General features: G+C 49.0%; 1 protein-coding gene across 11 annotated transcripts in view; it reads left to right on the top strand.

The window, feature by feature from the left end:
• The window catches only part of ZNF536 (zinc finger protein 536), a 444,163-nt gene that overhangs the window by 6,896 nt on the left and 426,422 nt on the right, over window positions 1-10,845 (top strand). For 8 of the 11 annotated variants that reach the window (XM_040446280.1, XM_040446279.1, XM_040446275.1 and 5 more), the window contains exon 1: window positions 7-409. The exons of the other annotated variants lie outside the window; for them this stretch is intronic. The gene's annotated coding sequence lies outside the window, so the exon portion shown is untranslated. Of the gene's footprint in view, window positions 1-6; window positions 410-10,845 lie in introns of those variants that run through there. 11 annotated transcript variants of the gene reach the window in all.

Genomic DNA, 10,845 nt, shown 5'->3' with positions numbered 1-10,845 from the left:
GGGGGGGGGAGAGAAAGAGGAAAAAGAGGGGGAGCAAGAAGAGGGAAGGACGAGAGGCGTGGGGAAAAGCGCCCCCGCCCTCGCCCGGGTCGGGCTGGACCGTGAAACAGTAAACCCGCGCACGGAGGGTCGCCGGGAAAGTGGACATTACCGCTTTAATTAACTTCGAGATGCTCCGGCGGCGGGACCTGGCGTAGCCGTGACGCGCCCGCATAAATCTGCCCGGCCCGGGGCTGCTCCGAGAACTCGTACAGTAGCCGCGTCAGATCCAGAGCGCGCCTCCCAGTCCGGAGCCAATTTGCATAATTGGATTTTTTTTTTTTTTTTTGCCTCCTTCTTCCTCCCTGAAACTTGTTTGAAAACCCAAGTGAACACCACGACGACCTGCACGCACCAAAGCGAGTGCCAAGTAAGTGCCCTGCCGTGGCCTCGGCGCGCCCAGAGGTTAGCGCGCAAAGCCGGCCAGCGAGGAGCCGGGAGCCGCGCGCTGCCGGCGGGCCTCGGCTGCGGGCTGCTCGCTGGCAGAAGGACTGCGGCCGCGGGCTCCGGGGCTCCCGGCTGGCAGCTCGCAGAACTTTTTCTTCTCTGTCTCCCGACTTCTCGGGCCAGGTGAGGTGTTTGGGCCACGCGTGTACCTGTAGCGAGACTCGGGAGGCGACCTTTGGGGCGCGGTGGAGTTGGGCATCTCGGGTCCCGGGCGAGTAGTGCGTCCGGCGTGGAGGGTTAGAGCTGCGAGCGAGAGCGAGCGGGCCGGCTGCTCGTCGCGCCGCGCCGCGGATGTAGCTAGCTAAATGCTTCCCCCATTATTCTAAGGTTTGTGTCTCTGGCTCTGTGTGTGTGTGTGTGTGTGTGTGTGTGTGTGTGCGCGCGCGCGCGCGCGTGTGTGTGTGTGTGTGTGTGCGTGCGTGTGAGTGATCGGCTTTAAAAAGAAAAGCAGCCAAAACAAGACCAGGAAGGGCTTCTTCCTTAGCTCCCGAACCCCCACCCCCCCCTCCCCCCCCCGCCCCCGTTTCCCCAGCATCATTTATTTCTGTTGCTCAAAGGAGAGAGTAAAGAGCTTCTTTGCTAGATGGGGTCACCGAGAAATTGACGATTCTGTTGGAAATGCCATAAATGGTATAGCCAAAATGTAGCTGCATTAATAAAATACCAACCCTTGCCTGGCGAGGAAAGTGGTTTTTATAGGATCTTAAATTTTATTAAAAATACATAATATATTATTAGTATTATTTACAGTGTTCAGAACCTGGGGGAAAGTCGATTGGCTTGGGAGAGAACTGTAGCCCTGGTTCCTGTTTGCCTAGGAACTTGCTAGGGGCTGGGCCCACCACCCCTCCTGGAAGGGGTAAGGACTCAGCTTCCCGCCTGGGGAGTCACAGGGGGGCGCCCCCAGCAGCCCTCTGGCCTCTGCTTGTAGAGAGCTTAGAGCTTCTGGCTGAAGGCTGCTTTAGTTATGATGTCATTCTGATACCAGAGTGCAAATGTCTCCTGATTCCACCATTAACCGCCTGGCTGATTTGCTTGGTAATGATAGCACTGACGTCCAGCGCCTTGACAAATGCAGGCCTGCAGAGTCCGAGGAATTAACTTCTCCCCCCACTGAGGAGGGAGCAAGCTGCCAGAAGTCTCACCACCGGGCCCCTGCCTTGGAACTTTGTCCTGTCTCAGTCCAGACACTGACATGGGTGACAGGCCCCTGGACTGAGAGACCTCTGTTGTCCTATAGTTTGGAAAACTTTTAGAAGGCTTCTGTTTCTAGAGCGCCTCTAATCTGGCCAAACTTGAATCCAGTGGTGACTAGGCAGAGACATTTAGAACTGATGGAGGGCCAGGACCCCAGGTATCTCTGGGGCCGTTGCATGGAAGAAGGGATTGTGACATCTGCTTTCTACCTTCAGTCCCTTAACTGTGACTTTATGTTAATATCACTGCAAGTAAACCGGATTTAGTGTGGATTTTTAAATAGTGTACAATGATTTAAGATTTCTTTTGATTTACTGTTCAAATGAAATTTGCATAAATGTGATGAAAATGAACTTAACATCTGGGCATATGAAAAAAGGTTAGTACCTCATATGTCATCTGCAGAGAAAGTCTCTAAAATGCTTTCACCCTAAACTGGGTTCGGGGAGACAGTTCCTGGAGACATAAATGCTAATTATGGAAAACCTGGAGAAAGCGCTTTCGATAAATTTGCATTCTCTTGGACCACTGCTCTGAAAACCCATCTTGTTCTGTGCCTGGAGTGCTTAACTTCTGAGCAGGCTTGAGATCCTCACAACTCAGCAAGTTAACTGCTGGCTGGGGCTATCTTCACGGACGACTTAGGGCAGGCAGGGAGCGACAGTCACGCTGCTCTGGTCCGAGCCGGAGGCCGGTAACCCCTATAATGGGAGAGGACAGGGAGGTGGCCAGTATGCACAGCCCTACTAACCACAGCCGCCCAATGAGTCCTGAAGGATCACTGCCTGCCAAGCCCCAAAAAGCCGAGCGATTAGGCTGTCTGCTCTGCCTTAGGTAACCAAAGAAATTTCCATCAGCTCAGACCTATAAAATCCACAAGCCCATTCAAATGAACTCTGAACTCCATCTTACTTTTTTGAGCAAGACAAGCTTATCTCTGGCATGAGGAAATCGGAGTTAAACAGCCTTCCCCAGACATGGTTGCCTTTTGCTCAAAAGTTGGCTATGAATGGCACAGGTGTTTTTAAGGTGCCTTGAATGGAGGCAAAGAAAGGCAGCAGTGATGCTCGTGAGAATACAGATGAACTTATTTTTTTAGAAGAGGATCATAAAAGAAGAAAGCAAATGGATTTATTTTTCCAGTTTGAATGAGGACAATTATAGCTTTTTAACATCTTTGGATTTAGTGTTTTTAATAAGCCTTTTAAGTAAGCTGAAATATCAGCTTGCATTTTGTTCTCAGCATTATTTAAAGTGAGACTTGATGCACGTTTAACAACAGAAGTGAGCTTTCTCCAGGTCAGTTTTTGTCCATGCTGAGGACAGCAGTCCCCAAATGTCTCTTCCAGAACCTAGAGTAGGTGAGTGCTCAGCCCTGCTTTATCCTGTCTCCAAGGCAGGCCTCAGATTTGAGCTGGAAGGACACTTGTGGTCAGGTGGCCTTCTCAGGCTGCGAAGCCCGGCTTGGGAGGTCTAAAAGCAAGGCACGAGTTCATTGGCGTTGGAGAGACTCCTCTCTGCTAATAGGGGCTTTCTCTGTGAAACCATACCTGCCCTGCATACCGGCATGCTCCCTCCAGGACATGCCATGGCAGGGCTTCGGGAGGATAGAAGGAAAGAAGCATTCCCAGGGCAAGTTGGGGGTGGAAGGCTCTGCCTGGCTGGTGAGGCTCACTGTGTGTTTTACCTGGTTGAGTGGTACCCCGTTGGGAGTTGTTGGGACAGAGGCATTTTGTCAAGGAGAGGGATTGGTTGCTCAGGTCTAGACTGTCTGGGCCACCCTTGGTAGCACTGAGTGCCCTTAGAGGGGTCAGCAGCTGAGCTAAACTAGGGAGTCATTCATGCGGTCATATGTGCAGACTGAGGTCTTAGTTGTGGTGACACTGGTGTGTGTACGTGTGTGTGCATGCGTGTGTGTGCTCGTGCATGTGCTGGGGAGGGTGTTGCCTGCTTGAAGCACCTGTCCCAAGATGATTTCCTTTTTGTGCACAACTATACTACTCAGGGCAGAGTAGGGAGTTTGTGAGTGTATGTGTGCAGTGGAGGGGAACATATATCCTGAGAATATGGAGCCCGAGGAGTGCAGGTGATCTGCTCTAGATTCCCTGTGCCACCCCAGGGTTCCTTTCCTCCCCAAATGAAGGCAGACATGGATGGAGGCCACCTCAGGAAGGTAGGCTACTCAGCCAGCCACCTGGCTTGGGTCCTGGCAGTGCCTGGGGGTGGGGTCGGGGCCTTCCTGCCCAGTTTATGCCATCAACAGGCTTCTGTTGCCTGTCTGCCATGGGGCTTCATTGTGCGGAGATTGGGGCGGGTTTTAGCTGGCTCTGTTGGCTGCGTGAGGGCCCTGATCACCCCCAACTTTCACTTTAAGAAGTCATTGTAGATCTTTGGTCTTTCTCTTCTCTTGGGGTTTTTGCGACTACAAAGGACATGGGGTACTTGGCTTGTCACAGCTTCCAAGCCAGTTAGAGGTCAGGTTTATCCACCTGAAGAGCTAAGATTCAGGGTGAGGCCTTTGGTGGGATTTGTTTGACTAACCTGGACGTTGTGTTCCTGGACAGGGCTTCTCAACAGTGGCCCTGTGGCCATTACCTACTTGTGGAGGTCTGTCCTGTGCATTGTGGTATGTTTAGCAGCATCCCTGACCTCTTACCTAAATGCCAGTAGCACCTCCCAGTTGTGACAATGAAACAGGTCTCCAGACATTTCCATGTGTCCCCTGGGGGGAAATCAGGCTCATTTCCCATGCTTTCCATGTGCCAGGCCTTGTGCTGGCCATCTTAGGGAGCACACAGAGATTTCACCCACTGGGAGAGCACAGGCTGTTGGGAGACAGGCATGTCCAGTGCCGTGAGGCAGCAGGGAGTTGGGCCCTGCACCAAACGGACACAGACCTATGGTGTCTGGGAAGAGGGAAGACTCCCACAGTGGAAGAATAGTGGGCAGAGGGTGTCCAGAGTGAAGGTGTGGTTCTCAGCTCTGACTGTGTTTATATCAGCTACACCCTGAAAATGGCCCTGTGGGTGGGAGTTGGGTTCTGGGTCCCCTGACAGTGATGTACGAATCAAGAACTGGGAAGTAACCATTGTTGGTCTCAGAGTTGAGGCCGGGCACCCTGCTGGCAGGAGGAGGGTGCTGGGATTCTTTTTGAGCACTTACCGTGTGGTAGGCATGGGTTCTAAATGCTTTACTTGTTTAATCCTTACAACCTGTCTATGTCAGTAGGTATTATATTTGTCCGAAATTTCAGGAAGGGAACCTCGAGCACTGAGAGGGATGGGTAGTGGCCCTAGGATTAAAGCCTACGCAGGCTGCCTCCAGAATTGGCATGCTTAACCCCTCCGCTGCTGCAGTGCGACTCCCCTGGCTGGTGTGAGCTGCCCCGGGGCATACTCACTGCAAGACCCCTGTGATTTCATTACGGACCCGAGAAGCCAGCCACAGCCTTCTGGACACCAGGCTTGGAGGCTTCATGGGCAGGTGGAGAAGGTTCTGGACAGCCAAAGCAAGCCCTCTTTGAGGGGCAGGGGCCTCGAAGGAAAGTCACGCAGATGCCTCCAGGGCATTAAGAGATGCAGGAAGGAAAATCCGTTTGTAGGGTTATCCCCCCTCCTTTACCTACCTATTCTTACTCTGTAGCTTTACAATGAGAAAATTAAGTGCCATTTTGACACAGGAAAAATGATCACCGTAGGCTTGAGCTGACATTAACCTGCAAGTTTTCGATCAGTGCATTACAGCTTTGATTACCTGAGCCGTGTTGCGCTGGGTCTCTGATTACCGAGGTGGGCTTGTCTCTTGCCTCTCCCTCTCCCTCTCCCTGCTGATTCTTCAGCCCAGATGCTGGTCTGCCCACTCCCCATGCTTCACTCCACCTTTTCCATCCATCTGGGACCATCAGCCTCCTTCATGTTTTTTAGCTTTTTGTTGTTTCGTGACCAAATTACACATGCACGCGTACTGTCCCCCAGGATGAAGTAGCTCTATTTAGGTTGTAAAACCCGACCCATACAGTCGCTAAAACCGAGATTAATCACAGCAATGCCCTTAATTATAATGGTGGTCTCACCTGCGCATCTAAGGTTCCCACGTAATTCCCGTAGACTTGGATGGGATTTTGGCTCACGGAAGGGCTAGCTTGTAGGGCCTTCAAGGGTTTTCAGGAATTCAGTTAAGATTTATGCCTGTATTTCTGGGCATCTGGGGAGGGAGGGTCTGGGGCACTTCTGTGTAGGTGTGCGGAGGTGGCCAGAACACTGACTCCTGCATTGGCTGCTGGTGCTTGGGTCTTGTCTCATGCTCGGCCCTGCGTTCCGCACCTCGGGTGTGTTATCTCCTCTAGTTCTTTTAACCACCCAGTGAAGGGCATCCCTCAGCAGTTTTACTAGTGGGCAAACTGAAGCTTGTGACACTTGTTGCAGCCACAAGGCTCCAGCAAGGTCAAGAGAGAATTTGAAGCCAGCAGGATTAGCCTGGGAACTCATGCGTACAATACTCAGTGCGGACTATGACAAAACCATCCTTCCCGGTCCCATTAAACTCACCTTTCATGTGCAAGTTGAAAACCTACACTGGAACCTGCCACTTGGAGGGCATACGCGTTGTTGTAAATTTGTTTTCGAGAGGAAGAAAATATTTGGGAACTGTGTCAGCTAAACTGTACCAACTGTAGAGAAGCAAGCAGAACACATGGATATTATAGAAAACTTACATCTCTTTGAATAGCTCGATTATTGAATTTTACTTTTCAAAATGTCTAAAAGCATTGATTCCTTATTGGAGAGAGAAAAAAAAGTGGCACAGGCATTTTTTGGTTCTTTAAAAAAATTTCATTCTCTTTTAAAATCTATTAAAGTCAAGTCAGGCAAAGCCTTCCAAATTATTACAGAAGGGCTGTCGTTTCTATGAAGCCTATTGAAGGGGGTGGGAAATCTTACTGAAATTACAGCTAAAGTGCTTTAATTATTGTGCTTCCGCGGCCAGGGCTCCCAGTTTGGGGTTGTAATCTGTTGATGCCAAGTGGCTATTTCAGCAGCCTTAAATCTGCACGGAGCAAAGAGCATCTCACTGATGAAACATGGCTGGATGTGCTAATTAAACTCAGTGCAGGATTCTTGCAGTATCTGAGAAACTTTACGCACAGACGTTTCCACCCGAAAGAGGGTCAGCACTGGTGGGTGACAACCCAGCTCCCATAGCCCAAGAAGAGTTCAAAAGGTGGAAAAGTGTAGTGTGGGAACGCAGGGAGGGAGCAAAGCCGCCACATGCCGACATGAAAAGGATTTAATCTGCTCAGCCAAACCGCCTCTGATGGTGGAGGGCCGCCTCGGGGCTGGTCCTCGAGGCCCCTCCTCTCGCTCAGCCCTGTGCGCCGCCACTCCGGATGGACGGAAGTGGACTTGGAGCTCGGAGGAGCCCTCTGAAGCTGCAGGCCAGCCTGGAGCTCTCACGGACTTTTTCGGATGCTCCGTTTCTAAAGCAAAACGCCAGACACTCTCTGCAATTCTTTTCTGAGATCATTGACTTGACAACTTAATATCTGTTTTCTGTGTGTTTTTTTGTTTTGTTTTGTTTCAGCACCCCCCCCCCCCCCCCCCCCCAGGTGTTGGCGGGGGGGTCACCCTGTGCACACACATTGTGGAAGTATGTTGAAAAAGCTTTTGTTAAAGTTTTCTGGTGGGGGGCGGTGCATGAGGAATTTAGTTCCATTTAAAATTCTCATCTAGCATGTTTTGGAGGCAGAAGAAATACAGACAAGATGATCCAAACATTCGCACGATCTGAAAATGTGTTGATTAAGGCTGTAAGGTAGCCTTTAATAACGGCTGCCACCCCAAGGAAGACACGGTGGCTTTCTAAGTGTGTGACAAATGATGGGCTCATCCGGGGTCTGGTCATCTGATAGGCATTTCCCATGACAGTGCTTCTGTGACGTAGCAAGTGGTGATACGGCCTGTCTTTTGGGAGATGTGTGTATGCTGTGCCTGCTGGTGTGTTTATTCTTTAGTGATGGCTGTCTGGTGAGGGCCAGTAATATATTCCAGATATTAGAGTATGTACGGTTTTCAAAGCCTTCCCAGAAGAACTGGCTGCGTTTTGACATAATGCCCTTTTATCTCAACGATACCAGCCACTTGAACCTCATGCCTTTGCCTCACGTCTCAAAAGGTTGACAGGATCTAGACCTGTGTGAGATGGTGTTTTCAGGCACCGCTTGCTTTTGCGTGCGTTAGGATCTGGCTACTCAGGTGAAAAATACAAGGCTTGTGTGTGGATCTTGGGGACGACGGGGGGGTTTGCTGTTGAGAAAACTTTTTCTCCTTTTGCATGATAATATTGCCGAGATAGAAATCACATAATTCTTGTGTGTGATCTCCAAATACCACCTTCAATAAAATAATTTGTTCATTGATCTAAAGAGTGAGTGGTTTCCAGCTGCTTCATTCCTCAGGACAGACTTTCGAGTTGGAATCTGTCTCTGTGACTCATTTCTGGTGGAGGTTGGCTTCCTGCAGAGGTCATTGTGAAGGGGCCAGGTGGCCTGGGGAGGCTGGGGGTTCGGTGCTTACTTCTCTAGCAATCGAGGGCCGGGCAGAATCCAATGCAAAATTCTAATATGATAATTTGTGCTTGCCCGCCTTCATCTTGAAGGCAGGAAAATTGAATTGTTGCTGGACTGGGGAGCCAAGGGCACCCTCTTTTTATTAATCTCTATCATCAGCCAACTGTTAACCCTTTGATTAACTCAGGGAAACTGCATTTTCCCACTTACTCCATCATTGCTTCTGAAGAAGAGGAGTCTAAAGAGGGAAATTCTTTGTGTGCATTTTATTTGCTAATTAAATGTTTTTGCAAGAGTTCATAGTGCATGCATTGCTTCATGTATCAATATCTATAGGGTAGTTTTTTGCATAATTTAGTTTTTAGAGATGCTGCCACCCTCACTCCATGATCAAGATGTTTATTTTATTGAGCTAGAAACATCAGGTTTGTAAATGAGGGAGAGCTGGAAGGCTTTTTTTCAGTAGTGTGACACAGTGATGGCAGTGGCCAGAGTCAGTCAGATGGGGCCAGGTTCGACACCCACTCCAGCACTTACAAGCTCTCTGGGAGCGGGACATTCCTATCTTTAAACCTCAGTTTTCTCATCAGTAGAATTGGAATAATCCTCCCTAATTGAGTCATCAGGATTAAAAGAGACGGTGATTAATTAATGAGTCCAGAGACCAGCTCTTCAACAAATGGCCAGCTACTGCTAGTACTTGTTTTACACATTTTGTTAAATATTTTAGGAACGGAAACCCCACTAGAAACTGTGGGCATCAGTCATTTGCACAGCCTAGTGGAGATTCCCCCTTTGTTTCCCTGGCTGGCCTTTGGAGTTATTTACCTGGGATCAATAAGTATCAGCTGATTGATTTCCTATATGTTTCAGAAGATGCATTTTAAAGGGTCAGCTGAGTTCATGGAAGGGTACGGGGTGGGGGTGGGGTTTATGTCTTCACTAAACAAACATTCTCACTCTAATCCATGGAACGTTAGCACCCTGTTTCCAGGCCACACACACACACACGCACACGCACACACACGCACACACACCCCTACTGGTTGCTGGGATCTTGGTGGGAATGTGGTGGCCCTTGTTTTCATCTTTTCCCTGGACTAAAGCCAAAGATGCCAAGGAAGTATCTGTCAAGTGCATTCTGTGTCCTGGGCAAGATGGGTGCTGTGAACGAGAGCAGAATCACTTTGGAGCTATTATATCAAGAGAAAAGTGAAAGTAAAGGCAGTGATAATGATTTCTTATGTTCCAGGTTCCAGATTTTATATATATATGTATATATATATATGCATATATATATATATATACACACACACACACACATATATACATATATATACACACACACACACACACATATATATATATATATATATATATATATATATATATATACACACACACACAGGGATGTGCTTAATTTGCATATAGGCCTACAATCACCTGCTGCTTTCAAGGGAGCCTAGTGCTTAAGCATGAAATGTAAAATGGAGTTGAACTTGAGGCCATTGCATTCAAGGTGAGTCACCTACATGAGAGGTGGCGGGTTGAACATAACTACTTTTCTTTTTCCCTCAGGGGAAAAGGTGGAATTTGGGCTGACTTTCCCTCACTGGGAGGGACCCCAAAGCTATGACAAAAGGAAAATGCCAGCCATCCTTAGAAAATGAGGAATACCCTGGTGATGTTATAGTAAGAAGCAAGATCCCATCTTCCTGGGAGAAATATGAAACCAAGATCAAGTCCTATAAATAAACTGCTAGCATTTATTGAGTGCTTATTACATAGTTGGCCTTGGCTTTAAAATACAAGGCATTATTTAATTTAATCCTCCAACACTCCCTGCCTTGGGATGGAGACAGGGAGGCTTATCCATAGGGGGTTGACTTGCTCAAGGTCATGCGGTTGGTTGATGGCGATGTTGGGTCCTCTGAATGGAACTTGAACCTGCATGTGCCCTTTGGCCTGGGGCTCTTGGTCCCTGGCCTGGACCTCCTCTGGAAATGGACCTTTCAGGAACACATACAGCAGTTGGAAAATCAAGCCTCAAGAGACAGGCAGACTTGTTTTAGTTGCAAAGATTCTATCATACTCATGTCTTGGCCCCTGAAGGGTGAGACTCCTTCGGAGTGTTTCTGAGTATGGGAGTTGTGTTTGCTTGAGGTGGAGAAGTAGGTGGTGGGGGCAGAGCCTGTGGGGGGCTGGTTTTCTGTGGCCCTTACTTCTTCACGTTGTTCGGCAGTGTCACCAAGCCCTGCAGTTTGTTTTCGCAGACTCACTCATCCTGCAGATATTCACTGTGCTGGGTGCTGGGGACCTGGCGACCATAGTTCCCAACTTGAGAGAGACACACATGTATTTTCCATTTCAACCATGACCATTAAGACTATCTAGGAAGAAAGCGGGGAGGGGGGCTCCTTTGCAACTAGGTGGCCAGTGGTGTTCTTAATAGGACTAAGGGTGAGAAGGGGTCAGCAAGGCAAAGAGTGAGGAAAATGTCCAGGCAGAGGGAGCAGCAGGTGCAATATACCTAAGTTTAGAAAGATCTGGTGACTTGAGGAGAATGAAGAAGGCCAGGGTGGCTGGAGCTGGCTGTG

Source organism: Herpailurus yagouaroundi, unplaced genomic scaffold (genome assembly GCF_014898765.1).
Source record: "Herpailurus yagouaroundi ecotype Mexico unplaced genomic scaffold, PumYag 194, whole genome shotgun sequence".
NCBI lineage: Eukaryota > Metazoa > Chordata > Mammalia > Carnivora > Felidae > Herpailurus > Herpailurus yagouaroundi.
This window is presented reverse-complemented; position numbering and strand designations above follow the sequence as displayed.